Source organism: Oncorhynchus tshawytscha, linkage group LG14 (genome assembly GCF_018296145.1).
Source record: "Oncorhynchus tshawytscha isolate Ot180627B linkage group LG14, Otsh_v2.0, whole genome shotgun sequence".
Classification (NCBI taxonomy): domain Eukaryota; kingdom Metazoa; phylum Chordata; class Actinopteri; order Salmoniformes; family Salmonidae; genus Oncorhynchus; species Oncorhynchus tshawytscha.
In genome coordinates this window covers 39,517,796-39,532,042 of record NC_056442.1, presented here as the reverse complement: position 1 = coordinate 39,532,042, position 14,247 = coordinate 39,517,796, and positions in this window count along the sequence as shown.

Here is a 14,247-nt window from a genome sequence, read left to right as displayed (position 1 = left end):
ATGCTCTGTTGTCATGTGTTGCTGCCTTGCTATGTTGTTGTCTTAGGTCTCTTTTTATGAAGTGTTGTCTCTCTTGTCGTGATATGTGTTGTCACGAAAGCTAGGAGTGGTGGGTATGGAGTCAGACGCAGACAGCAAAGCTTCCAATGTAGACATATTTATTCAGCTGGGTCTAACCAACATACAGGCACAATGACCAATAAACAGTTGATTCCCCCAAAACCAGGGAAAATAACTAACAGCAAAAATATGTATAAGCAATACAAAAATCTACCACTGACAAAGAGGAATAAGCCCGCACAAAAGCAGGCAGGCCCTGGAAGTTTAAATAGCCCCGAATTAACAACAAATAAGATACAGGTGAAAACAATCAAGACAAAACCAACAGAAAAGAAAAAGGAATCGGTGGCAGCTAGTGGACGGGTGACGACGACCGCCGAGCGCCGCACGAACAGGGAGAAGAGCCACCTTCGGCGGAAGTCGTAACATGTGTTTTGTCCTATATTTATACTTGATGTATTTTTAATTTTTAATCCCCTTCCCCCGCAGAAGGCATTTTGCCTTTTGGTAGGCCGTCATTGTAAATAAGAATTTGTTCTTAACTGACTTGCCTAGTTAAATAAAGGTTAAATTAAATAAAAATGGTTGCCTAACTTAGCAACCCAAAGGTTCCTGACAAACTCAAATGGCCTTCTTTTTGAATTGCTAAGGTAGACTGTGGCAATATGTCTGCACTGTATAGTGAGTTCTGAGACACACTCACAATCACACACACACACACACACTCATTTGATGCCTTGAACAAAGATAAAGGCTGAGGTCCTGTGGGGTTTAACTGCCAGCACTGGCAAAGGGCTGGGAAATTGCTCACTCGGGGGGAAAATGCCGGTGAGTTTCCTGCTGTCAAGGCGCCCGCTGCTGAGAGAGTTGAGGGAGAGGCGAGGCGGAGGCGGGGGCAGTGAAAACACCCCCTGGAATGAGAGGGAGGGGACGGCTAACGGCAACGGCAGGGGACTTGTGATGGGACACTGTCATCTGAGGGACACCACCACAGGGTGTAGAGACCATACAGACAGAGAAACCACAGGAACAGGCATAACTAAAGGAGACTAGACTGGTCATTATTTTCAAGAATGGACTGCTCTCTGATCCAGAGGACATTCAATGATAATCTCCCTCTATTACCTTGGTCAGGCAGAGCTATGTTGTAGTGGACACAGGTGTCATGACTCTCCTGGCTGAGGATACAAGGCCTCAGAGCAGCTTGGCAAATGGCTGACGATGACCAGACGCCTCTCAACCCAGAGAAAAGGAAGAGGAAGGGGGGGGCAGTTTTGTGATACCTCACGTCAATTGTAAATGTTGTGCAGCAGAGGACCCTCTAATGCTTTTTGGTATCAAGATTGGAATGTTCTTTGTTACAGAGACATTTTTCCCCCAAAAAACTCTAATGTCCAAAGAGTAAACTTTGGAACAATATTTCTTACATCCGAATGTGGGAAATGGTCGGTGGGGACCACAATTATAACAATATCATGTTGCTTTTCACTTTGTGCTGTTATTAAAAACTGTATGAACTGAATACTGTAATTTAGGAAAGAAACCCCCTCTAGCTGTTAAGTTTCCATCCAGTATGTTGTCTATGTGATATGAAAATGGATGAAACTATTTATGTTAAGATAGGAATATGATTTTAGGAGTCATACGAGAAAACTTCTAATAAAATCCTTTGCACATTAAGTAGCCACGACCCGAATGAGGTCAGGGAACTTGTCAACATGATGGAACCGTCCTTTTCGACCAGAGTGCTTAAGAGGACTGACTAAGAATTAACATATCATACCAGAAGACCTAAGACTGTGGTCCAAATGTTGAAATGGTTGAAAACTCTGAAACTCTCAACCTAAACACTAGATGAGAAGACAACCTCACCTACCAGACCAAAACGCATGGAGCATTAGCTACATGTGGGAAATGGTTGAAATGTTGAACCAAGAAGATCAGGATACCGCCAGTCTGCAGCTGAGAGTGTAAAGTGCTTCAAAGTCTGACTAAAGACACGATGTGGGAAGGAGAAAATCCCATTTTAGACAATCATTGGTACGTCTAAGTAGCTGCTCTGATGAAACAGCCCATTGAAGCCAGGACAATTAAGAAGAAGGACATTGTAACCTCTGGTGGACAACCAGAGCCTTACACCAATCGAACCCTTCCCATAGAAGGAGTGATTGATTTCAACAGAGATAGACGATGGACAAAGACATCCATATGTAAATACATTCATTACTTCTTATTCCAAAACTGCCGGTAGTTCGTGTGCAAATTAAATGGTTACTGTGAGCGTAGTTTCCAAATGTACGAAGTGTCTCTTTCCCTTTGTCTCTCTCTCTCATTTTCCCCATTCCCATCTATGATGTAACAAGCTGTAATATCTTGTCAGTCCACTAGGGACTTTTGTCTCATGTAAGTGTGTTTGTGTATTCTGTGTTGTTATTTACAGTGGCAAGAAAAAGTATGTGAACCCTTTGGAAATACCTGAATTTCTGCATAAATGTATCATAAAATGTAATCTGATCTTCATCTAGGTCACAACAATAGACAAACATAGTCTGCTTAAACTAAATTACACAAACAATTATACATTTTCATGTCTTTATTGAACAAACTGTTTCAACATTCACAATGCAGGATGGGAAAAGTATGTGAACCATTGGATTTAATAACTGGTTGACTATCCTTTGGCAGCAATAACCTGAACCAAACGTTTTCTGAAGTTGCGGATCAGACCTGCACAACAGTCAGGAGGAATTTTGGACGATTCCTCTTTACAAAACAATATTCTTGGGATGTCTGGTGTAAACTGCTCTCTTGAGGTCATGCCACAGCATCTCAATTGGGTTTGAGGTCAGGACTCTGACTGGGCATATTTTCTTCTGTTGAAGCCATTCTGTTGTTGATTTACTTCTGTGTTTTGGGTCGTTGTCCTGTTGCATCACCCAACTTCTGTTGAGCTTCAATCGGCGGACAGGTAGCCTAACATTCTCCTGAAAAATGTCTTGATAAACTTGGGAATTTTTCCATCAATGATAGCAAGCTGTCCAGGCATTGAGGCAGCAAAGCAGCCCCAAACCATGATGCTCCCTCCACCATACTTTACAGTTGGGATGAGGTTTTTATGTTGGTGTGCTCTGCATTTCTTTTCCACACATAGTGTTGTGTGTTCCTTCCAAACAACTCAACTGCAGTTTCATCTGTCCACATAATATTTTACCAGTAGCGCTGTCGAACATCCAGGTGTACTTTTGCAAACTTTGGACAGCCTCATTCCGTGGTGTCCTCCCATGAACACCATTCTTGTTTAGTGTTTTACGAATCATAGATTCGTCAACAGAGACGTTAGCATGTTCCATAGATTTCTGTAAGTCTTTAGCTGACACTCTAGGTATCTTCTTAACCTTATTGAGCATTCTGCGCTGTGTTCTGGCAGTCATCTTTAAAGGACGGCCACTCCTGGGGAGAGTAGCAACAGTGCTGAACTTTCTCAATTTATAGACCATTTGTCTTACCGTGGACTGATGAACATCAAGGCCTTTAGAGATACTTTTGTAACCCTTCACAGCTTTATGCAAGTCAACAATTCTTAATCTTAGGTCTTCGGAGATCTCTTTTGTTCGAGGCATGGTTCACATCAGGCAATGCTTCTTGTGAATAGCAAACTCTAATTTTGTGAGTGATTTTTATAGGGCAAGGCAGCTCTAACCAACATCTCCAGGCTCGTCTCATTGATTGGACTCCAGTTTACCTGACTTCTGACTCCAATTAGCTTTTGGAGAAGTCATTAGCCTAGGGGTTCACATAATTTTTCCAACCTACACTGTGAATGTTTAAATTCTGTTTTCAATATAGACAACAAAAATACAATAATTGATGTGTTATTAGTTTAAGCACACTATGTTTGTCTATTGTTGTGACTTAGATGAAGATTAGATCAAATTTGATTACTAATTTATGCAGAAATCCAGGTAATTCCAAAGGGTTCACATTTTTCTTGCCAATGTAGTTAGTTAGTAAATGAATAATTAAACCAATTTGTGTAGTACTGAATAATCAGCAAAGGTTGGGGTTTTTGCAGATCCAGGAAGCTTACAACTGTTCACAATGAGAACTGATATGATATGGTATGAGGTGATTGTTATCGATATACTGTTATAAATTATATCTTCTAGAGTTTAATTCAGGAGTTGGTAACTTTTTAAACTTCTTATGGCTGCAGGGGCAGTATTGAGTATCTTGGATGAGAGGTGCCCAGAGTACTGAGAGGTGGATGAGAGGTGCCCACTGCTCCTCAGTCCCAGTTGCTAATATATGCATATTATTATTATATTTGGATAGAAAACACTCTGAAGTTTCTAAAACTGTTTGAATGATGTCTGTGAGTATAACAGAACTCATATGGCAGGTAAAAACCTGAGAAGAAATCCAAACAGGAAGTGGGAAATCTGAGGTTGATCGATTTTCCATCCAGCCCCTATTGAATACACAGTGGGACATTGGTTATGTTGCACTTCCTAAGGCTTCCGCTAGATGTCAACAGTCTTTAGAAACTTGAATGAGGCTTCTACTGTGTTGTGGAGCCGGATGGGAGCTGTTTGAGTCAGTGTTCTGGCAGAGACAAAGGTCCTGGTCATGCGCATTTCACATGATAGTGACCTGCGTTCCATTGCTTCTCTACAGACATAGGAATTCTCCGTTTGGAACGTTATTGAAGATTTACGATAACAACATCCTAAAGATTCATTCTATACTTAGTTTGACAAGTTTCTTCGACCTGTAATATAACTTTTTGAAGTTTTCATCCGACGTTCAGCTGGACCTGCACAAGCGTTTGGATTTGTGTACTAAACGTGCATACAAAAGTAGATACTTGGACATAAATAATGGACATTATCGAACAAATCAGGCATTTATTGTGGAACTAGAATTCCTGGGAGTGCATTCTGATGAAGATCATCAAAGGTAAGGGAATATTTATAATCTAATTTCTGATTTCTGTCGACTCCAACATGGTGGATACATTTCTTTTCTGAGCGCCGTCTCAGATTATTGCATGGTTTGCTTTTTCCGAAAAGTTTTTTTGAAATCTGACACAGCGGTTGCATTAACAAGTCCAATACAGCAAATGAAATATAAACATCTTGTTAATCTACCCATCGTGTTCGATTTCAAAATGCTTTACAGCTAAAGCACAACATATGATTATGTTAGATCACCGCCAAGTCGAAAAAACACAGCCATTTTTCCAGGCAAAGATAGGAGTCACAAAAAGCATAAATATAGATCAAATTAATCACTAACCTTTGATGATCTTCATCAGATGACACTCATAAGACATCATGTTACACAATACATGTATGTTTTGTTCGATAATGTGCATATTTATATCCAAAAATCTCAGTTTACATTGCCGTGTTACGTGCAGTAATGTTTTGATTCCAAAACATCCAGGGATTTTGCAGAAATACTCATAATAAACATTGATAAAAGATACAAGTGTTATTCACAGAATTAAAGATAGATTTCTCCTTAATTCAACCACTGTGTCAGATTTCAAAAAAACTTTACGGAAAAAACATAAACTGGGAACGGGCGCTTGGAGGTATACCTGTGGATGTATTTCAAGTGTTGCATGTATTCCAGCCAGAGCACTAGCCTCTACTTCAATGGTAAGTAAATCGTTCGTGTCTGTAGATGAATCTGTTTTTCTTTTTTTGTCAGGTTAAAGTTCTTTTGTGAGGTAGTCGGATCTTTCCATGACGGAGTATGTTGTTCCTCCATAGCATAAAGCTGTTGGTACTCGTCGATTTTTCTCTCAGGATCTCCTAAGTATCCAGGTTGGCTCTTTACTGCACCCAGTTGTTTCACGAAAAGATAACAATGAGTCTTTCCCACGACAATGACAGGTGTCTGTAGTACAGCTTTGGCCTGGTTTGCTAACTACCTCTCTCAAAGAGTGCAGTGTATTTAGTCAGAACATCTGTTGTTTCAGCCACTGCCTGTGAGTACCCCAAGACTCGATCCTAGACCCCACGCTCTTCTCAATTTACATCAACAACATAGCTCAGGCAGTAGGAAGCTCTCTCATCCATTTATAAGTAGATGATACAGTCTTATACTCAGCTGGCCCCTCCCCGGATTTTGTGTTAAACGCTCTACAACAAAGCTTTCTTAGTGTCCAACAAGCTTTCTCTGCCCTTAACCTTGTTCTGAACACTTATAAAACAAAGGTCATGTGGTTGGGTAAGAAGAATGTCCCTTTGCCCACAGGTGTGATTACTACCTCTGATGGTTTAGAGTTGAGGTAGTCACCTCATACAAGTACTTGGGAGTCTTCTCTCAGCTCATATCAAAACTGCAGGCTAGTTAAATCTAGACTTGGTTTCCTCTATCGTAATCGTTCCTCTTTCACCCCAGCTGCCAAACTAACCCTGATTCAAGTGACCATCCTACCCATGCTAGATTACGGAGACATACTTTATAGATTAGCAGGTAAGGGTGATCTCGAGCAGCTAGATGTTCTTTACCATTCGGCCATCAGGTTTGCCACCAATGCTCCTTATAGGATACATCACTGCACCCTGTACTTCTCTGTAAACTGGTCATCTCTGTATACCCACTGGTTGATGCTTATTAATAAAACCCTCTTAGGCCTCAAACTCCCCCCCCCGTCCCCTATCTGAGCTATCTACTGCAGCCCTCATCCTCCACATACAACATCCATTCTGCCAGTCACATTCTGTTAAAGGTCCCCAAAGCTCGCACATTCCTGGGTCGCTCCTTATTTCAGTTTGCTGCAGCTATCGACTGGAACGAGGTTCAATAAACACTCAAACTGGAAAGTTTTATCTCAATCTCTTCATTTAAAGACTCAATCATGGACACTCTTACTGACATTTGTGGCTGCTTTGTGGGATGTATTGTTGTCTCTACCTTCTTGCCCTTTGTGCTGTTGTTTGTGCCCAATAATGTGTATACCATGTTTTGTGCTGCTACCATGTTGTGCTGTTGTCATTGTTATGTTGCTACCATGTTGTTGTCATGTTGTGTTGATACTATGCTGTGTTGTCAAGTGTTGCTTCCATAATATGTTGTTGTCTTAGGTCTCTCTTTATGTTGTGTTGTGTTATCTCTCTTGTTGTGATGTGTTTTGTCCTATGTTTTATTAGATTTTTAAAATCCCAGCCCCTGTCCCCGCAGGAGGCCTTTTGGTAGGCCGTCATTGTAAATAAGAATTTGTTCTTAACTGACTTGCCTAGTTAAATAAAGGTTAAATACATTTAAAAAATAAAAATGCATCCTGGAATAAATAACATTTATCAAAGTTTCGCTGCATTCTCTTATCGCTGATATCTTAGCTGATATTGTTACAAAATGTCACATCACTCAAAGTACATCTGCTTCTGTTGAAGACATTAACTTTCCAGTGGAAAAGTTGTTTTGTTCAACACCTACAGTATGGTACTGTAAAGCTAAGAGATTCTCAGATGTAACAGAAAAGAGTCCCATGATATTTTGCCATGATGCTATGGAAAACTCAAGAAAATAAATGGAACTTCAAACCACCCCCTGAGGCGTCGCTACAACCTGACAATCTGAGCTTTTTTCTCTTTTCCTGTCAACAAAACCCGAGAATAATCATCTGTAGATATCTTGGCAAAGTCAATGCCCTCAAATGAATAAAAATAAAGAATGTATTCAAATGGAAGGGAAATAGTCACAGTGATGAGAATGGTTTTCAAATACCTCACTTGGATATGTATAACAGCCTTTCTTTTCAAAGGAGACAGTACTGTTCATAAAATGAATCTCTGGTCATTTGAGAGGACTGAGGAGACAGTGATTTTTACGTCACCTATTTTCTGCATGTCTGAAACCCAGCTTGATCACAGCGAAGAGTCACATCAGACACAGTATACATGAAGTCCTAGCTTTGCAGACAAACTAGTCCTCTGGGGAAGCTAAAATATGGTCATTGAGATGTATATACAGTATCTAATGATGATACTCATTATATGGTTCTAAATTAGGGGTAGAGGGGTGATTTAGGCTATCTTGGGAATGCACTGGAACTCATACCTTGACAATCAGCTGTAATCACACTAATGTGCAGTCCTTGAATCAACTGCCCTAACCTCTCAATAATACATATAACTGCTTTTCCCATTACATTTGAGAGATATATTATTTCATTTACATTAATCAGAATTATTTTATTGATGGTACAGTAGTTTAAATATATTTAAGTTCTATTTAAGTTCTTAAATTATCTTTAGTGCCCAGAGTAAACTGCCTGCTACTCAGGCCCAGAAGCTAATATATGCATATTATTAGTAGATTTGATGAGAACACTCAGAAGTTTCTAAAACGTTTGAATGATGTCTGTGAGTATAACAGAACTCATATGGCAGGCGAAAACCTGAGAAAAAATCCAACCAGGAAGTGGGAAATCTGAGGTTTGTAGTTTTTCAAGCCATTGCCTTTCGAATATACCGTGTAAATGGGGTCATATTGCACTTCCTAAGGCTTCCACTAGATGTCAACAATCTTTAAAACCTTGTTTCAGGCTTCTACTGTGAAGGGGGAGCGAGTAAGAGCTGTTTGAATCAGGTGTCTGGCAAAATGCCTTGAGCTAAGTCATGCGCGAGGCCATGAGAGCGAGCTGCGTTCCTTTTAATTTCTAAAGACAAAGGAATTGTCCGGTTGGAATATTATTGAAGATTTATGATAAAAACATCCTAAAGATTGATTCTATACATTGTTTGACATGTTTCTACGAACTGTAATAGAACTGTTTTGAGTTTTCGTCTGGACTTTCGTCTGGACTCGCCTTGTGAATTTCGATTGGTGAACTAAACGCGCTAACAAAAGGAGGTATTTGGACATAAAGATGAACTTTATCGAACAAAACAAACATTTAATGTGCAACTGGGATTCCAGGGGGTGCATTTTGTTGAAGATCAAAGGTAAGTGAGTATTTATAGCGCTATTTCTGACTTTTACTGACTCCACAACATGGCGGGTATCTGTATGGCTTGTTTTTGTGGCTTAGCGCTGTACTCAGATTATTGCATGCTGTTCTTTTTCCATAAAGTTTTTTTGAAATCTGACACAGCGGTTGCATTAAGGAGAAGTATATCTTTAATTCCATGCATAACATTATCTTTTATCAAAGTGTATGATGAGTATTTCTGTAAATTGAAGTGGTTCTCTGCAAATTCGCCGGATGTTTTCGAGGCACAACATTACTGAACATAAAGCGCCAATGTAAACTGAGATTTTTGGATATAAGTATGAACTTTATTGACCAAAACATACATGTATTGTGTAACATGACGTCATATGAGTGCCATCTGATGAAGATCATTAAAGGTTAGTGATTCATTTTATCCTGATTTCTGCTTTTTGTGACTCCTCTCTTTGGCTGGAAAATGGCTGTATGTTTTTCTGTGACTAGGTGCTGACCTAGCATAGTCGTATGGTGTGCTTTCGCTGTAAATTATTTTTGAAATCGGACACGATGGCTAGATTAACAAGAAGTTACGCTTTAATTTGGTGAATTGCACTTGTGAATGTATGAAAGTTAAATATTTAAAAAATATATTTTTGAATTTCGCGCTCTGCCATTTCAGCGGATGTTGTCTAGCCTTAAAGAGGAAGATTGACTGTTATTACAGAAACAATCTTTGATCAAACTCTATACATTCATCAGATTGGTAGCGTCATTATCCTCCATGACACTTCCTATAGCAGCTTCTTTTCCATTTCCACACTGCTACATAAAATCATCCTTAATTTCCCATGGGATATAAGACTCTCCCTCACTGTAGTCAAAACCACCCTAACCATTTCCTAATGGTCAAGCTACCACAAGTACAATGTGCCCCAAATGGGTGACTATGAGCTGTATAATAGTGTATGACATAACTGTACTCAAGGTGAAGGCTATAGTAACTTTAATTTCCAGACTTCCCATAACATTGTTATCAAATGAGGTTAACTTTCTCCCCCCCTCCACACTCTTATGTCTAATTTAGCCTGCATAAGGCCACTCATTTATTTTATTGAAATGGGCTTTTATATCTTCCCCCTTATCAGTCACCTGTCGTACCTGTGGAGGTCACCTGGAAATACATTCACTTTTTCTAATGATAGTGCCCAAGGCCAGGTGGCCAGGAACACGGGAAGGCCAACACTTGGTCAATGTATATATTATAGAGGAGTGTAATTGTATTTAGGACAGCTGTTTTTTAGTCAAGACTAACGTAGTATGTAATTGTTGTACTGTATGTGTGTTTATAGTTTTGTTTAGTGTTGTGTTAGTGTATGTAAGTTGTTTTGTCTGAAACGTTGTTCCCCCGGCTGCTATTGGACCAGGTCTCTCTTGGAAAAGAGATGCTATCTCAATGAGAAAAACCTGTATACATAAAGTTTCAATAAAAAATAACAATTTAATGTATTAAAATCGTCACATATAATAATAATAATAATAATAATTAGAATAATAGATGCATTTTATATAGCACTTTTTGTTACAAATAGAATCTCAAAGTCATTTAAAAACTATTTAACAAAATAAATGTAGGGATCTGGCAGTTCGGGGGCGATGGTCTTCCACTTCAACTTTAGTTGATAGGCAGTTCAGAAGGGTAGTATCTTGAGCGGAGGGAGCATTGATGGTGCTGCCAGGCAGGCAGGTAGAAAACATCTGACAGACAGGCCCGGAGGTCTTCCTCGGGACATCGTAGTCTTCAACTTTCACAGCTCCTCCTTCGTAGGGAGGCTGGCTCGTCCACTACACAGAAGTGTAGCACCCATATAGCCTCCTTCATCCCAATACATGTGAGGGTTACAGACATGTTCTCTAGACCAGACCATCAGTTATCGGTTGGACTTCCTCTGGAATACTGTGAATAGTGCTGTATGTACCCCAGCTCCTTTTAGCCCAATCTTAAGCGCGGTGTCCTTTATAGAGCTCAGCCCTATAGTTTTTAAACTATGCAATGACTGGTGTATAGCATTCTGGACACAACCCTCCACATTCTCTCTGCATTTGACAAACGCTGATACCATTTTATTAAAATGTCCCTTTTCTTTTCTATTCGCAATAATATACATTATGCTCATCAGCCTGGTCTCATAGACTAGATATCACATAGTAACATAAAAGTTTGGTATGGTTAAATATGACAGGTTACATAAGTCAAAAAACGAAAACTGGTTGGTTGGTCGGGTTGGAAGGATAGGCATATAACTGGAATGTCTCGCAATCCAAAGGTTACGTGTTCGAATGTCATCACGGACAACTTTAACATTTCAACTAATTAGCAACTTTGCTACTACTTACAACTTTTTAGCTACTTTACAATTACTTAGCATGATAGCTAACCCTTCCTCTAACCCTAACCTTAACATTAACCGCTAACTCTTAGCTAACATTGGCCACAAAACAAATTGAAATTTGTAACACATCATACATTTAGCAAATTCATAACATATTGTATGAATTGCAATTCGTAACAAATCATCCAAAATTGCAATTAATACATACCATATGAAACATATGATACTATGAAACATGGCAAACGTTGTTTAGAATCAATCTTCAAGGTGTTTTTAACATATATATTCGATAATATATCCGTCGAGACAATTGGTTTCTCATGAGAAGCGATTGGAAAAATGGCTACCTCAGTATTTTACGCAAGAATTTCTGCGGGAGACATCATGTGACCACTTGCTAAATGTGGTCCCTTACGGCTATTCTTCAACAGAAATGCCTAAAAAGACGTCACAATGCTGTAGACACCTTGGGGTATACGTAGAAAATGTAAGCTCATTCGTAGCTCATTCACAGCCATATAAGGAGTCATTGGCATGAGGCGGTTTCAAAAAATGCGGCACTTCCTGATTGGATTTTTATCTGGGTTTCGCCTGTAACATCAGTTCTGTTGCACTCACAGACAATATCTTTGCAGTTTTGGAAACGTCAGAGTGTTTTCTATCCAAAGCTGTCAATTATATGCATAGTCGAGCATCTTGTCGTGACAAAATATCTTGTTTAAAACGGGAACGTTTTTTATCCAAAAATGAAAATACTGCCCCCTAGTTATAAATTAACAGTCTGATGGCCTTGAAATAGAGGCTCTTTTTCAGTCTCTCGGGCCCAGCTTTGATGCACCTGTACTGACCTCGCCTTCTGAATGATAGCGAGGTGAACAGGCCGTGGCTCGAGTGGTTGATGTCCTTGATGATCTTTTTGGGCTTCCTGTGGCATCGGGTACTGTAGGTGTCCTGGAGGGAAGGCAGTGTGCCTCAGGTAATGCGTTGGGCAGTCCTCACCACTCTCTAGAGAGCCCTGCAATTGAGGGTGGTGCATTTGCCATACCAGGCAGTGATACAGCCCGAGAGGATGCTCTCAATGGTGCATCTGTAAAAGTTTGTGAGGGTCGTAGGGGCCAAGTCGAATTTCTTCTGGTGAAGGCTGTTGCGTATCTGTTGGACATCTTGAACCAAGTGGGGACAGCAGACTGGGATACAGAGAGATTGAATATATCCGTAAACACTCCAGCCAGCTGGTCTGCGCATGATCTGAAGACACGGCTAGGGATGCTGTCTGGACCGTCAGCCTTGCGAGGGTTAACACGCTTAAATGTCTTAATCAGAATGAGAGCCCACAGTCATTGGGAGTGGCCCGCTTCGTTTGCACTGTGTTATCCTCAAAGTGGGTTGAAGAAGGTGTTTGGCTTGTCCAGGAGCAAGACGTCGATGCTGCGACATGGCTTGTTAACCCTTTGTAATCCGTGATTGTCTGTAGACCCTGTCATATACATCTCGTGTCTGAGCCGTTGAATTGTGACTCCACTTTGTCTCTGTACTGGTGTTTTGCCTGTTTGATTGCCTTACGGCAGGCATAACTGCACTGTTAGTATTTGACCATACTCCCAGTCACCTTGCCGTGGTTAAATGAGGTGGTATGCGCTTTTAGTTTCAGGAGAGTTCTTTATTCCTGTCTGCGCGATTTACAATCCAGCTGGCTAAATGAATGGGGACAGTATATCCGGAAAAAGCCATGATTCCGTGAAACAGAGTATGATACAATCCCTGATCTCTCTCTGGAAGAAAATCCTCGCCCTGAGCTCGTCTACTTTATTGCCCAGGGACAGAACTATAACAAATAATATACTCAGAAGTGGTGGATGGTGTGCACGCCTCCTGGTCGGACTACAAGTCCCCTCCGAAAAGTCGTAATTCTAGTTGGAATGCTGGTGAGTTACCGCCACTATGGTATCCAAAAGTTACTTCGGCTGTATGTAATAACACAAAAAAGTTTCTGAGCTAATTATTATTATTATTATTTACCTTTATTTAACTAGGCAAGTCAGTTAAGAACAAATTCTTATTTACAACGACGGCTTACCCCGGCAAACCCGGATGACGCTGGGCTAATTGTGCGCCACCCTATGGGACTCCCAATCACGGCCGGATGTGATGCAGCCTGGATTCGAACGAGGTACTGCAGTGGTGTCTCTTGCACTGAGATGCAGTGTCTTAGACTACTGCGCCACTCAGGATATAAAAGGAAATAGGAAATAAAAAATATACTGCAAAGTTGCTTAGGAGCTAGAAGCAGAGATGCCATGTCTGTCCGCACCATCTTACTAGTGGCTCTTTGTGTAGTGAACAAAAATTACTTGGCTATTGTTGTTTGTCACAATGAAGGAAATTTTAGTTCCACATTTCATTAAAGAGTGAAACAAACGGTGGTTGGAACCGGTTCAGGGAACAGAACCTATAACCGGAAAATAACAACAAGGAATAGAAACGGAACCAGGAACGAAAGTGATCCATACTGTTCCGGAACAGAACTATTATTTTAAAAGCATGCGAACCAGTAAATAACGTTATTTTACATTCCAGGCATTTTTTTGTCCCACAAAAACATGCGACAAAGCACTTACTCTGCCACTCAAAAACTTATTCCAATATCTGCCTGCAAGCTGAAAATATTTGCCAGTGTGTGCGTGTTTAGGCTACCTGCACCTCCCCCTTCGAAGCATAGGCTACTGTACTGACGTTACAAGCTTGATTCAGAAGATAGGGAGAGAGATTTTTAATTAGTTAGGGATGAAGGGATACACTTTTTCAATGCTAGTTAATGACACTATAGGCTTAGCTATCTCATTTCATGTT